This window comes from Schistocerca piceifrons, chromosome 1 (assembly GCF_021461385.2).
Source record: "Schistocerca piceifrons isolate TAMUIC-IGC-003096 chromosome 1, iqSchPice1.1, whole genome shotgun sequence".
In the NCBI taxonomy this organism is placed as follows: Eukaryota; Metazoa; Arthropoda; class Insecta; order Orthoptera; family Acrididae; genus Schistocerca; species Schistocerca piceifrons.
Window position 1 is genome coordinate 789,025,317 of NC_060138.1, and position 17,134 is coordinate 789,042,450.

Sequence of the window (17,134 nt, forward strand, 5' to 3'; positions counted from 1 at the left end):
CCACAATGTTGTATATTGTTGACAGAGATTGTTTGCTGTGCACTGTCGACAAGCCTCGCGAAAGAATAATTTTTTGATATACCCTCTTAAAAAAAAAGAATTACGCACCACAAAGGAATTATCTGAATGGGACGGGGAATGGAATTCGGTAGATGTGATGTAGATGCACAGACAAACAACGGAAAATCTGGATAATTTATCCAATAAAAATAGCTTCACAAACTAAGAAAGTCGGTAAAGTGTTGGTCCACTGTGATGCAAGAGCGCTGCGGATGACAACCAGAGGGGTCCTGGTATGAAATGAAACTGCACCATAGACCATCGCCCCTGGTTGTCAGGTCGTATGGCGGGCGATTGTCAGGATGGTATCCTACCACTGTCCGTAGCGTCTGCAGACGCGTCTTCGGCCTGAAATCTCATTGACTGGAGGAGAATTGTCTTCAGTGATGAGTACCATTTCTAAATGAACCCAGATGACCAGCGAAGACGTGTGTGGAAACTAGCTGGACAGCGGTGGGTTACCAATCTGACAGGGCCTGTGGATAGAGTTGACGTTTAGTTCAGATGGTTCAAACGGCTCTGAGCACTATGGGACTTAACTTCTGACGTCATCAGTCCCCTATAACTTAGAAATACTTAAACTTAACTAACCTAAGGACATCACACACATCCATGCCCGAGGCAGGATTCGAACCTGCGACCGTAGCGGTCGCGCGGTTCCAGACTGATGCCCCTAGAACCGCTCGGCCACTGTGTTTACAGTTACGAGAAGTGAAGAGTACTAATAGCCTAGCAACCTGGACTGTAATGTTCTGTACTAAACGTCTCATCAAAGAATAACTGCTCATTTTCGGATACAAGTTGATATAAACATCCTTATTCCTCCCCCGTCAGCTGTTATTCCTCCCCTGTCAGCCGTCAGAGATCATCTTATCATCTTATGAAGTTCGCGCCTAAAAAAAAAAAAAAAAAAAAAAAAAAAAAATATCAAATGTGTGTGAAATCTTATGGGACTTAACTGCTAAACCTAAATTATCCTAAGGACAAACACACACACCCATGCCCGAGGGAGGACTCGAACCTCCGCCGGGATCAGCCGTTCAGTCCATGACTGCAGCCCCTCAGACCGCTCGGCTAATCCCGGCCGGCTAAGTTCGCGCCTACAATTTTTTTTAGTCTTCATTTTACGCGAGACACCGTATACAATTATACATGAATTTCTTAAGTTCACTTTTAATCATACAGGAATGCCATGACATTCACAAAAGCACGAGTTAAAGTAATCATAAAACCAGTTTATAGTGCTTATTTTAAGATGACCGCAACGTGTGTCCATTTACACGTTACCGTTCCACGTTCACCCTCTACAAGGTGGAACTTCAAGGTACGGATCATGAACAGAGTTCATGAAAATTTAGAATAATTAAAAAGCTACCTTCCTGAAGTTCAGTCAACATCAAATGCAGATTAAATCACTGCAGAAGCAATAGGAATATTAAAATATCTGAATGATGGTAATTTGTGGTTTTGGATAGAGCTTTTTCATCAGTTTATGCCTCCTGTTGAAATAATTTACTACCAAATGCTATCTCGAGAAAGTGGTCTGCGTAAAGTTAAACAACATGTAACTTTGAGAATCGTTCAAAGACCATCGTTGCAGAAGCAGAGCAACTGTGTATGTGGTGATGTAAGAGACATGTATTCTTCCACCAAGCATTTAGTAATTGCTTAATTGTTCAACAAGAAATGGATCACTAGTTTTCAGAATGAACATTCTACACAAGAGATAATACTGACCACTGAAGCATATCTCACGACTGACAAAGGAAAGCTTGAAATTGAACTATCAATATTATATTGTAGGTCTGGTAGTCAAGAATACTACTAGTTAATAGGGCTGCTAAAATTTATCTAAATAATCTTCTTAGCAAAATTACGAAACTATGAAAATCCTTTTGACAGTTCCCATGAATATATCAGGGGCAATACGTTGTCTTCAGAACATATCAGGGGCAGTACGTTGCCTTCAGAACTTTCATATACTATATGAAACTAAAATTATCCATCAAAAAATATGAGGACATAGAGGCCCCCTTGTTCGTCACTGGCCTCGCTGAGTGGCCGAGCGGTTTAAGGCGTCATGTCACGGACTGCGCAGCCACTCCCGCCGGAGGTTCGAGTCCTCTCTCGGGCACGGGTGTGTGTGATATTCTTCAAATAAGTTAGTTTAAGTAGTGTGTAAGTCTAGGGACCGATCACCTAAGCAGTTTGGTCCCTTACGAATTCACACACATTTGAACACTTTTTAGTCACTGCTGCGGGTCCTACGCATCCTCATACCAGCTCTTTTAGAATTCTCGAATGAAATCATGGATAATTTCAGTCTGATACAAACCCGTTTGTTCCTATTTAACCAATTTCAAATCTATCGAACTGCCATCTTCCGGACAGTGTGCAGCGTTATGTCTTAGTGTCGCTAAGAAACATGTATGCCATGTAATCAACAGTATTCACACGCCTCTATATAATGATAAACTGACCGCTAGATGTCACAAGAAGCGGGTCCGCCAGTATAAAAGGACGGGTTGAGTATTATGTTGTCATCAGGAAGCAGGAACAGCTGAATGAGTCGGCCAGGAGAATTCATTGACTTCGTGCGAGGACTAGTCACTGGGTGTCACACGAGAGACAAATGTATCAGGAACTTCAGCCTTTGGAAAGCTGCCCCACTGTTAGTGGGGTGAGTGCCAAGTGGGAATGCGAAGGAACAACTACAGCTGAACCAAGACTAGGAAGTCCTCACATACTAATGAACAGGGACCGTCTAGCATTGCAGAGGGTAACTATAAAAAATTGTACGAAATCTGCTAAAGGGATAGTGAGTTAAAAAGTTCTACCAACAGACCAGGTAGCACAAATATTGTGCGTAGGGAGATAAAAATATTGGACTGCAATGGTCGTGCAGCTCGTCATGATCTGCACATTTCTGTAGTAAACGCTAACCGGTGCTTGAAATGGTGTAAAGGGTGACGGCACTGCACAGTGGGCGTCTGGAAACGAGTGATTTAGAGTGATGAATACCGCTACACCGTGCCGTAATCTGATGCATGGGTTTAGATTTGGCGAGTGCCTGAAGAACATTGTGCCGTGCCCGAAGAATATTATGTGCCGGCATGTGTAGTGCCAGCAGAGAAATACGGAGGAATTGGTGTTACGGTACGGGGTGCTTTCGGCGTTAAGGTGTGGTCCTCTTATTGCGCTTCAGAAGACGCTAAAAGCGGAAGGAGATAAACTCATTTTACAGCATTGCGTATCGAAAAGTTCGGAGACAATAATTATTTGTATCAGCCGGGCAATACACCCTGCGATAAAGCAGCGCCTCTGAGGCGAAGGTCCTTGGACGATTGTATTCCTGAAATGGACTGGTCTGCCCACAGTTCCGATCTGAACGCAACGGAACACCTTTCGGATGAGTTATGACATCGACTTCGCTCCAGACCGCAGCATCGAACGTCACTGCCTTATCTGGTTTTGGCTCTTGAGGAAGAATGGGCTACTATTCGTCCACAGAAACGCACGCATTTAATAGAAAGTGTCCCCAGCAATGTTCAAGCGGCTATAAAGACAAAGGGTGGACACACCCGATATTAATGTCGACTAATAGGTATCTGCATATTTATGATCAGTTAGGGTATTCAGTGACATCCACAATGCTGCAGGTTGATGCGAAGATGGCCGTTTAATAAGTGCGACGGAATTTCGCGTTAACGGGCTATGGCAGCAGATGACCTACGCGAGTCCCTTTGCTGATAGCACGACATCGGCTGCAGCGCCTCTCCCGGGCTCGTCAGCATATCCGTTGGACTCTAGACGACTGGAAAACGGTGGCCTGGTTCGTAAGAGCTGATGGTAGGGTTTGAGTGTGGGGCAGACTCCACGAAGCGATGGACTCAAGTTGTCAACAAGGCACTGTGCAAGCTGGTGGCGACTCCATAACGGTGTGGGCTGTATTTACATGGAATGGACTGGGTCCTCGATTATGTTCTGCTACTTCGAGAACATATGCAGCCATTCATGGACTTCATGTTTCAAATAACGATGGAAATTTTTTGGATGACAATACACCATGTCACTGGGCCACAGTTGTTCGCGATTGGTTTGGAGAACATCCTGGGCTATTCGAGCGAATGATTTGGCAACCGATGTCGCCCGACACGAATCCCATCGAACATTTATGGGACATAATCGAGAGGTCAGTTCGTGCACAAAATCCTGCAGCAATGGACTTCCAGCACCTTGTTGAGTCCATACCATGTCGAGCTGCTGCATTACAACTGGCAAAAGGAGGTCCGACACGACATTAGGAGGTATCCCATGAGTTTTGTCACATCAATGTATGCTTAGTAGCTCAGTGCTTAAAGTGGAGAGTAGCTCTTTTAGAATCCGTGAAAAGGAGCGTTACAGCTGGGTTAACAACTTCAAAGTGAAAGTCAGACACACCAATATCAGTTCATAACACATGAGTGCAGGAGGCCTAGGTAGAGCCAGAACTTGTAGTCCTGCAGTTGCGTGGTAAGTTCCATAATAAAATACGGCTTGGAGACTCACATAAAAATTATCTTCACATAAATTTCGACGGCCTCCAGAAGTTTATAACTACGATTTTGACAGTCTTTAGACCCACATAATTATGCAACTTTTTCCACAATGAAGAGAAAAGTCTGCCCACATCATCTCACTGACAGACTTGAAATTAAAAGCTTAGCTTCGAAAGGAGTGCTCAGAAAGTGGTACCATTCACTGATGCTTTACAAATAATCAAAGACCATCCGAAGAGGCGTTGAAGGTACAACGGTACCGACCGGCCGCAGTGTCATCATCACTTCTTAGACGTCATCGGATGCGGTTACGGAGGGACATGCGGTCTGCACACCGCTCTCCCAGCCGTTGTCAGTTGTCGTGACCGGTGCCGCTACTTCCCAGTCAAGTAGCTCCTCAACTGGCCTCACAAGGGAAGAGTGCATCCCACTAGCCAATAGCGGTCGGCAGACCTGGACAGTGACCCATCCAAGTGCTAGCCAAGCCAAACAACTCTTAATTTAGGTGATCTGATGGGTACTGTTGTTACCACTGCGGCAATGCTGTTGACACCACTGATGCTTAATGACAAGCATTCATCATAATGCTGCATCTGTCGTGAGAAATATCATGTTTCGTATTTCGCTGCCTCATGTTCTTTGCCTCAACAGTTAAAATAAGTTTAAGTTCCAATTCATTGTATTTCTCATCAATGCGACAGTATTAGGAAATAAATTTGTCACAAAAGGCATTAATTAGCCACCGTGTAGCGGTACATCTCCGGAGGACTAACATTAGAGGTCGCAGACTGGCGTTTCTCGTCCAGATCTGCCGTGTTCCGATTACCCCTCCCCAGCTCTTCCCGTACCATCACCCACCGCAAACCAGTCGGTTGCTCACTGCTGAGGTGTGAGATGATTGTCAAGTGGAAATGTGAAGAAACAATCACAGTTAAACCAAGGCAGAAAGACGTCATGTACTGACGAACAACCATCGAGCATCTCGGAGTCTGGCTATAAAAATCGTATGAAATCAGTTAAAGGGATGGTGAGCTAAAAACTGCCACCAGCAGACCAGCTAGCACGTAGAGAGTTAAAAAGAACGGACTATAATACTCGTGCACCTCGTTACAAACCACAGATTTCTGTAGTCAATGCTAAGCTGCGCTTGAGGTGGTGTAAAGGGCCACGCAGCTGGGTGGCTGGAAGCGAATGATTTGGAGTGCTGCATCGCGCTGTACTCTGTGGCAGTGTGATGGAAGGCTTTGGGTTTGGCGGATGCCTGAAAAACATGCCGGCATGTGTAGCGCCAACAAGAAAGTATGGGACAGATAGCGTTACCGTTGATGGTTTTCTGGGTTAGGATGTGGTCCCCTTGTGAAGACGCTAAGTGCCGAAAGATATAAACACATTCTACAGCATTTATTACTAGATACTGTAGGGAAAAGTCTGGAGACAATGATTGTTAGCATCAGCATGAGAATGTTGTAGTGCGTAGGAGAGGTCGCCTTATTCCGGCTTAAAGAAAACTCTAAGCGCCAATGGATATGAATACATTTCACAGCATTACGTAACGCGTACACTAGAGGAACAATAATATTGTCCACGTTTTTCTACCACCTTGTTTCCCCTGGTACGCAACCACTATTGCTTGATACATGAATGTCTCAGATATGTTCTCGTATACGGTATAGAGTGAAATATTAGACGAACAATCGTCCCGATCCCAAACGACACCATCTGTTACAGAGAGGGATTTGTTCGGGACATTAACCACTGTTTCCGGAAACCGGAACGTAAATGTAATACGGTTTTTTCCCCGCACAACAAAGGGATTGCATTCGAGCGAGGCATAGTTCAGTTGATGATATCTCGAATTTTATAGTCTTTTATTGGTGATTTAACTCTTTAACTAATGACTTATTTCTTATTACTAAGTGAAAGATTGCATTTTATACGAAAAATTTTATTTTTGTATTAACAGCGATATACTACAGTGTATTAGATAGTGCAAATGGACGAGTCGTAAAACTGATAAATACGCAAAATGAGAAAGATTATACATAAAGACCAGGATAAAAATTAAGATATGTTTTGAATCTCATTCACCCACGGCCAAGGACCTAGAACTTCCTTCATTGCTTATCTTTTCTTGTTGGTTTACTACATTAATCAAAGACGGTGTATTCCTCCCAGCAGAAACACTGAGTAGTTTTTCAGAATTAAAGCTAGCTCCTTTGAACAAACAAATTATCGCTGTTTAATCTATTTCTCTTTTTGTGGGAATACTCGTATCTTAGGTCAGTTATATCTACTCCTAAGTACAGTGTACGCTTTAATGCATACTGTAACATTCATTTAGCGCTAGAGCAGTAACGGACCCAGAATCCAACCTAGAGGAGCAAAAATTGTAATTTCTCCCCATGAAGAGAGCACTGTGGCCATTTGTGAATTACGTTAACAACCCGTTGTAATGTTGTGCGCTCTGTTCCTTAAATAAAAGCTAAACCAAGCATACGCAGAAGCCTGCATAAAAAGTTGTATTTTCTTTAACGCAATGTTATGTCCGATGCAATCAAATTATTTTCAGCACCTTATAGATTTGTTCACTCTGCTGCCATACGGCTATAGTGTCGTGATATCAATTGTGTGTGTGTGTGTGTGTTTGTGTCACTGCGTGTGAGTTTGTGTGTGTGTGTGTGTGTGTGTGTGTGTGTGTGTGAGAGAGAGAGAGAGAGAGAGAGAGAGAGAGAGGGGGGGGGGGGGGAGGAGAGGGAGAGAGAAAGATTGGCAAAGTCGAATTTAATCAACAAATTACAACAAAATAAAAGCTCTGCCAGTCGTACTTTCCCGCCGTCTCCTGGTTGTCAGTTTGAATACAGCACTGACAGTGTTACTGAATGAAATATCAATTGAATATCAGTTGACTGAAATTTACGGAAATACTAAGTTAATGTCAGCATCCCCTAGTTCCTGTGAGATGTTAGTTGTGTGTACAGGACATTTATTTCTTTGTCTTGGGTTGATGTTTCAGCTATCTATCAAGAAGCAGCACGATAAATTAATGTTGTGCGCTTTAGAAGAACGTTGCAGTGACAACCAAGTACTTACCACCACCGTTCTTTTTGCACTGGAAGCCAAGATTGGAAAATGGTAAGAAATTCTTTGACAATGGTAAACCAAATTAAAATGAAAGAATGCTTTCTAAACTAGGAAGCTATTTAAATCTGAAAGCACTCTGAACAGCGACGGTGGACTGTGGATCGCATCTTCGGCAAACTTTAAACTTGTGCTGTGAACATAGGGTGCAGACACTATGACTTACTGTTATCAAGAACAACATCGTTAGTCAAGAGGGCCGTTCTGCTACTACGTGGAAACTAATCACTTGTTAATGACAGCGAAGAACTCTGTGGAAAGCGTTCTAAACAACCTAGCACTTTCTGAAATATGGGAAGGGATGTATTGTTTCACCCAAATGGTTTAGCTTCTGTGATTTACTTACATATGATTAGGACAAAACTTTAACATCGCTGTTCACTCTCTTCAACAACCCCTTAACTTTGTCTCCTGAGTTATTCACACTTATCGGTGAAACATTCACCCACTTCAGCATGTAACACTAGCAAATAGTGTGAACTCCGTAGTCGTATGTAAAAAATTGTTCGATTTTTTTTATATTTAAAATTTGGAAATGACTATGTAAATAAGTTTCTATAATGAACGCTGAAGGTTATATGAATATAATTGGAAATGTGTGTATTAAGTAAAGAAAATGACTGATCCATGTATAGAGTCGATCAATTTTAAAGGCGGAAGGCACGGGCACAGAAATTTATCCAGGGAAGGGCGGGAAAGGGTGCAAGACTTAAAAATTTCAATTTTGCATATAAATGAGTTGGTCAGTTTCGAGAAGCATAATGTGGCAGGAGATAATTTGTAAAGGTAGCACAAAAAACTTGTAAATAATACAGACAATTATTGATTATCCGTTCATTTTTGGAAGTGTATCAGAATTCTGTAATGAATAAAAACTCTGTACTCCAGATTCCAGGGCAGTGTTTGGAAGAATGGCAAGAGTCCCATCTTGCTCACACCTCCTCCCTCAACCTCCTTGCGGAAACCTATCGCGAAAGGAAAGGGATGTGTTTGCGAAACACGGACGCATTCGGTCAGGAGCTATCAAGCAGTAAGCATACTGCAGGAGAGAGGATAACATAGTTGCAAACAGAATGATCGAGAGGTCTCGCATGGACATTATTAACGTGTCAGAGGCATAAGAAGTGCACACAAAGCGCCTATAGCTAGCTGTAAGAGGGTGCATCGGTATGAAGAGGCAAAGTCCTGACCCAAAAAGTGCTAAATGTGTGCCGTAAACGGAAAGAGGTCCGCAGGCTAGGGCTACGAAAACATCGATATCGACTCCGTGGCTAATTTGGCTGCCTCCAAGCAGAGCATATTAACTTTTGGATTAATATTCATTAGTATTTGTAATAATTTATTGAACATATTGTAACGTGTTAAATGTGATAGTTATGCTGCCACTGATTAAGCTATGTCATATTACCTGGGAGGGAGTCCTTCCCTACATTCTAAGTTTTGAACCATCTATATCTATAATCTACAAACTACTGTGAAGTGCGTTGTAGAGGGCACGTTCCACTGTATCAATTGTTAGGGCTTTCTCCCGTTCCATTTTACATATGGATGGTGGGTAAAGTGGTTGTTTAAATGCCTCTATGAGTGGTGTAATTAGCGTAATCTTGCTTCGCCATCCTATGGGAACGATACGTAGGCGGATGACGTAATATATTCCTAGATTCAACAATCAAAAGTTAGTTCGAGAAATTTATAAGTAGGTTTTCATGGGATCGTTTGCGTTGAAAGGGTACAGTACCGCCCAACATTGAAAATAGGTACGAAATTCTTGTCAGAACAACACATTTTTTGTGTAAAAGTAACTCAATTTCAATTAATACAGCGAAGCCGGATACCAGTGTGGGAAAGAATGATAATTTATTTATTTAATTGATCACATGTGCACTCCCTCAAAATAAATCCCTACATCCAGTTTGGTGAGATCTGTGAAAGGAATGAATGTATGGTCGTCTGCTAACCACAGATAGTGAATCGGAATATATGATCATCTTTGAGTCGATCCTTTGGCTACCTTTGATGAGACCAAAGAGATGGAAGTTACCAGAGCTTTGAGCGTCTGAAATGTGGCTGACCAATAAGGTAGCAAGGTGCTTCTCCCACTTCGAGAGAGGTGCGAGAGAATCGGAATACGGCCATGTTTCAGCTACTCTGCCGCTGAACCTTCTGCTGTAAAGACCTGTTTTTTTGTTGTGCTCCGTAATGAAAGAGTGGAGGCATGTATGGATGTGGGATATTTAAGAGTAGTTAGAATTAATAATTTATCTTTCACAGGACCTTTTGTGGGGAAAATTACAAAGTGAGGCAGGTAATTTTAAGGGGATTGTAGTAAACCAACGGTCACAAAGAGCCCACGTGTAGTTATAAGTTGAGATACTTCCGTGAGCTTAAGCGGAAATATTTAAGAATTAATAGCGTGTGTACAATAAGCTGAAATATTTAAGAATTAATAGCGTGTGTACAATAAGCTGAAATATTTAAGAAATAGCGTGTGTATCATAAGTTGAAGTATTTAAGAAATATCATTCCGTGTGACGCTAAATTTAAACTCTGAGAGAGAATCAAGGTGAGTCGGCCGTTTTTCCAGCAACGCCACTTGGCTTGCATTGCACAGGAAGACGTGCGTTTATCTCCAGAGTTCACAGTAGGAAAGTAGAATTACAAAGTGGGGCAGTGTCGTGTGAAACTGGGATAAATATTGATTGAAGTGGGAAAGCGGAAAGTGATGAAGTTGTAACCGTTCTTTGTGTAATATTTCATATTGTTGTGTTATGTATGTCTTGTAATTTGGGTATGTGTGTTTTGCATGGGAGTAGCAAGGTAGTTTCGAAAGATTTGTTGGTATGCCTGTTCCTTCTGTATCGCTCGATCTGGAGGAAAGTTTCGTGAGGATTATTGTGAGAGGCGAAGTGTGAGGTATAATAAAAGATCCACCATCCGATCCAGGGAGTGCACTGTTGCGGTAAATAGATTACGAGACCATAGTATAGAGATTCACTAACGTAAAGCCATGCCCACTGGGCGGAATTTCTCATGTGATTTTGTTGTAGGTTGTAGAATTTGTGTGTTAACGTAAAGCCATGCCCACTGGGCGGAATTTCTCATGTGATTTTGTTGTAGGTTGTAGAATTTGTGTGTTTAGGAATAAATCAAATAGTGAAAAGAAAGAGATTGGTGGCCTTTTTCATTAAATTGTATGTTATCGTAATGTCCCGCATTTATATAAAAGCCGTTAAATCAAAGACAAAAGGTAAATGTGGTATTGCCAGTGCGTAGTGTACAGTCAGAGTTCTATAAATCACTGATAGTCAGATGCGTGTTTCCGTTGCGTATTATTCATACAGGAGGATAATTTGTAACTAAATAGTAAGATACGAGAATTCATGTTGCTCGATAAATTAAGGAAGAATCCACTCGCTTGGCAAACCACTCATCTTGCAGGCCTGACTGCTTGATGCCACAGTATGAGAAAGGCAAGTGGGTGCCTCTCATAATTTCGACCCTGCCAGGATAATTTTGTTACCAGGATATTTAATTTGTTGCCAGGATTCCTTTGCCAGGATCGTTTTTGTTAGGATATTTTGTTGTTAGGGTTTGCCGTTAAGATTTTTTTATGGAATGTATTGTGATAGCGCTAAGAAGTAAAATTTTTTCTGTTTGCAAATTCTTTCTGGATTGGTGAGGATCTTTTATTTTATTTTATGTAATTAATTGCTATATCGCACAAGGCTGGAAGATCGTTTCATAATTTTTTTTTTTTTTTGCGTAATGTCCGTAGTAACTAGGTCGCAGTCGAAAAACGTAGCCACAATGGAGAACAGCGATTCTGGCGTGAACGTAGCAGTGCAGCAGGAAGTAACTGTTGACCGTAGGTTAATAAGCGGGGACGGCAGACACTCCGAAGAGGCTGTATTGTTCAGTGGACCGCTGCAAGGGGATCCTTTATGCGGCGGGCTTTGTCCACAAACGCGGGCTTTTCCCGACGACGCGGGCGAGCCGAGACTAGGCCAGGTGTGCGGTGAAAGTGCAGCTACCCGTAGCGAAGCTACGGTTTCTCAGGCGAACGAGGTGAGCGCGTCGAAAGTAGGAAATAACGATGTGATACTGCAGTTTTTACAAGCGATGAGTAGGGAGACTAAGGAAAGATTTGAAGCAACTAACGAAAGATTAGAAGCAATCAATAGAGATAATAAGGAGAGGGATAGGGAGAATAAGGAGAGAGATAGGGAGGCTAAGGAGAGAGATAGGGAGACTAAGGAGAGATTGGAAGCAAATAAGGAAAGATTGGAGGCAATTGATAAGGGAAATAAAGAGGCAATGAGGAAGCTACACACAGTTATCGATGAGCGTCTGTCCGCAGTTAATAATCGGTTAGATGAGGGGGAGAAGAATCTGGATGCGGTGCAGCAAGAATGTGATGCTGTGAAAGAAAAAGCCAATAATTTGGAGGTACGAATAAGTGCAATAGAAAGCGATATTACAGAACATAGGGGCGTGTGGCCGGATGAGCGAATCAAAGAGATAGTGGAGGACTTACTTGCAGATAAACAAGGGGCATTAGACAGCGTGGAAGCTCAAGTCACACGGCAGGAAATGGCGCTAAATAAACACAGGGATGAAGTTGCGGAGGTAGTGGTCAGAATGAATACGATTAGCGCAAATGTAGAAAAGATCAGTATAAGAGGCGAAACAGGCTCTGACAGTACGCAGCGAGAGGTTTATGCCGACCAGGAGGAGATACAATCACTATTACAGTTTAAAGAGGCACAATTAGAAACAAATAGGAAACATAGGGAAGAACTAGCACAGTTGCAATTAGCGTGCAGAAGCGAAGGTGAAACACCACCAGGTAGACTGCGGAGGGAGAGTGAGATAAATTCAAAAATCGAAAATAGGCAGAAAGAGGATGACGAACTCAGAGAGTTAGAAGAACGGTTGTGTCGGATAAAACAGGTGGCAAACCCAACTGGGTATAGCCCAAGATCGGAAAACATAAATGCGGAAGAAGAATGTAGGAGACACTTCGTGTCGGTACAAACGTACACTTGTTTTCCGGATCCTGATAATTACCAACATCCATGCCTGTGGCTGTCTCAATTTCAAGATTCATTACCTTCATCGTGGGGACCGCTCCTAAAAATGAAGTTTGTGTGTAACCATTTGAGGGACGAGGCTAGAGCGAAAATGCAGGAAGTTATTAAAGACTGTAGTAGCTACAAGATGTTTTGTGACAAATTTTTAAATGAATTCTGGTCGAAAAGTAAGCAGGACCAGGTTAAGCAAAGCATATTGATGATGCCAAATTGTAACGAAGGTGGTATAAGAGATCCAGTGTCGTGTTATCAGGAAATGCTGAGACGAAACAGGTATTTGGATGTGCCATACGAAATTGGGGAGCTCATTAGGATCTGTATAACGAAGTTGCCAGTGAGATTGCGCAGAGATATAGTGATAGCAGGCAGAGGCTTGAACGATTCTGCGTCATTTCAGCACCTCTTACAGGAACTGGGTAACGAGAGCAACATTGTGAACGGCGACATGACTCTTAGGTCAGACAGAGTTGAGGATAGGAACGGTAGAAACTATCAGAATGACAGGAGAGCATGGAATCAGAGGAATGTCGGAAATGGAAGATGGCGAGGAAATAGGGGGCAGAATTCATGGGGATATCGACCAGCAAACCGGGAAGATAGAAGATGGGACAGAGATGGAAGAAGAAGGCAAAATGAAAATGATGGGCGAAGAGAGGATAGGCAATTATTGGGTTCACGACAGGACAATCATTGTCACAATGACGGAGGGACAAGAAGGTGACTACTTGATAGACGGGTACAAACCAGGACTATTAATGATGTAAATATTAGGTATATCGATTACGGAAAACTAAGGGAGAATCTGTTAGAGGAGGTAGGAGATGTGGGGAGTGAAGTCCACCCAATAATTAGCGTAGAAATAAATAATATAATCGTACCTTGTGTCATCGACACAGGCAGTGTAATGAGTGTTTTGGGGGAAGATGTGTTCAAGTGTTGTAGTCTTACAAAACCATGGCCAACGTTGCCATTGCAAAGGACAACAGTGAGAGGGGCAATTACAGGAAAGGGAATTGAGGTGAAGTTACAAGCGCAGGTAGACTTCGTGTGCCAGGCGAAGAGGTTTAGTACAGTGTTCATGATTGTGTCATCTCTAACTGTTGAAGGGATATTAGGGGTTAATTTTTTGAACCAATATAAAGCAGTCGTTAACATGAGAAATGGTTCGATGGAGCTGAAACGAGATTCGGAGGAAATTACATTAAGATTCGACGATTGCTTACATGGTAAAGATAACGCACACTTAGCATTATGTCTGGCGGTAAAGTCCGGTAAACAGGGACAGAATACGGGGTTCGAACAAGAGAAGAAGGAAATTCATAAATGTTTGGAGGAGGAGATCAGGGAGAAAATCTGGCATTTACGAGGGACCACGGTCTACGGGGAATTGCAGAAAATTTTATACGAGAATAGAAAGGTATTTAAACATGCTGCGGGTACAATAAGAAATTTTGTGTATAGATTCAAGGTCAAGCCACATAAACAGTTTAGGGCCCAAGTGTACCCGATACCTGTTGTGTACAAAGAAAGAGTGGAAGCTGAGATCGAAAGCATGCTACAACAAGGGATTATCGAACCAGCATCCAGTCCGTACAACAGTCCTTTAGTTTGTGTTGAAAAAAAGGATGGGTCAATTAGATTAGTTTTGGACGCAAGAAGGATTAATAAGATAATAGAGCCAGAGACAGATCGGGCGCTGACACTTGACGAATTGCTACAAAAGTTCCACGGGATCAGAGTTCTCAGCTCAGTTGATTTGAGAATGAGTTTCTGGCAGGTGGAGTTAGACAGGGGGTGTAGAAAATACACTGCTTTCTTGTGCTACGGGAAATCGTATCAGTTCCGGAAACTACCATTTGGGTTAAATGTATCATCCGCGGCATTAATCAGAGCGCTAAATACTGTCATTCCTAATGAGATAAAAGATAGGGTAACACAGTACGTGGATGATGTCCTGATAGCCGAAAGAAACTGGGAAGACCACAATAGAACGTTAGGCATATTGCTCGGTGCACTGGAGAGACATGGGTGACCGTGAATTTGGGAAAGTCAGAATTTGGACGAAAAGAAATCGAGTTTCTAGGTCACATTGTGACACCAGAGGGAATAAGACCAAATCCAGACAAACTCGAAGCAATCAGAGATTTTCCGGTGCCAAGAACAAAACGTCAGCTACGGGGTTATTTAGGATTAATCAATTTTTACAGGAGGTTCATTAAGATTGGGGGTGCAGCGACACCCAGACTATGTCAGCTGACTGGAAAGATAACGCTATGGAATTGGGACCCTGTTGCGCAGGAAGAGTATGAGGCGTTAAAGCACTCCTATCGGCACCTCTTCTCGGGCATCCAGACCTAGGGAAAGAGTTTTGTATGGCCACGGACAGTTCCCGTAGTGGACTTGGGGTAACATTGTTCCAAGAGCAAGAGCAAGGAGGAGAAGTAATACAACAACCTATTGCATTTGCGAGCCGAGTGCTTAGCAAAGCTGAGAGAAATTACACGGTAACTGAGCTTGAAGCTTTGGCAATAGTATGGGGTTTTAGTAAGTTTAGATACTATTTGTATGGAAGGCATACTAAAATCTATACTGACCACAAGTCACTACAGTTTCTGATGTCGGCCAAACTTAACCATAGACGGCTCGCTAGGTGGGCACTCTATTTACAGGAGTTTCAGTTTTCGGTCATGTATATTCCTGGGCCACAGAATATAGTGGCAGATGCGTTGTCAAGGAATCCAGTAGGTCACGGTCAATGCTTTGATGAGGAGGTAAACGAGAACAGATATGATATATTGTATATGCAGGGCGTGCCGTTCGAGAAATACATAGGGACGGTACTCACAAATATCGCGAAAGAGCAGGATAAAGACGCGTCATGGAGAATGGTGAAGGACAGAGTTAGAGCGAACTTAGATGCCAATATAGCACGTTTTTATACAATTCAGAACGGGGTCCTTTTCTACCGTAGAAATCCGAACACACAGGACTGGGTGTTGTGTATACCAAATGAAATAGTCAACAAGCTGATCTGGTACACTCACCTAAGTTACGGGCATTACGGGGCAAGGAAATGCTGTAAGAAGTTAAGGGAATCAGTTTATTTCATTAGTATGGAGAGGAGGATCAAGAACGTGCTTGGTAGTTGCAAATTGTGCCAGAAGGCAAAATCGTTAACTATCTCATGCAAAGCACCGCTTTTTCCGATAGTGCCAGGTAGATTGAGGGAATTCGGAGCAACAGATTTGTTTGGCCCGCTACCTAAGTCAGTGCAGGGATATAGATATGTTTTAGTAGCAGTGGAATTGGTGTCAAAGTATGTGACTTTTACCGCCTTGAAACGTGCGACGGGAAGGACAGTGGCAGCAGCGATCGTTAAAAACTTTTTGCGAGAAGTAGGAACTGTAGAAAAGTTCATAGCTGACAATGGACCGCAATATAGATCCAGACAATGGCTAACCACACTGAAGAGAAGAAGGATAAAACCGGTGTTCATATCCCGATACCATGCTGCAAGTAACCCCAGTGAAAGAGTGGTAAAAGAACTGGGAAAATTGTGTAAGATCTATTGCCATAGGCAACACAGAAGTTGGAGTATTTTTCTCAAAGATTTTCAGGACATCCTCAATGAGCTACCACATGGAGCAACTGGTTTATCACCAATTACGGTACTAAAGAATGAACCACCACCAGACCGAGTCAGGGAGCTGGTAGATTTTCCGCCATCAGGAAAGCAGAGGCACACAGAAATTGTCAAGGTTGCGATAGAGCGTATTAGGAAAGCAGCTAAGGATAGGCAGGAGAAGCAGAAAGGAAAGATCCGTAAGATCGAATTGGCAGTAGGAGACAAGGTTCTAATAAAAACTCATCGATTATCGAAGAAGCACAGATTCCTAACTAGCAAATTTTTTACTGTGTATAGTGGACCATTCAGAGTGAGGCGGATTGTCCATGAAAATGCTGTACTGATTGAGACGATCAAGGGAAAACAGTCTCGTGGGCTTCATCACATTTCCAACATCAAATTATGGAAAAGTTAAGGATAGATCTAAAGTAGGCAATTTATGGTAGATAGTCAGTGTATTTATTTGTGGTGTGTAACGTTGTGCAGGGTCAAATCGAACATAAGAATTTTCAGGCGGGATGTCAGGAAGTATGACGGAATAGACTGGTCAAATGAGTCATGAACAGGAGTCTACAGAGTGGTGTATGTACGTATTTTTTTGTCATATGAATAAGGATCAAGCAGAAACGACGTGATGATTAATGAGTGGATAAAGATGGTAGATAGAGAAGCGACGTGATAAA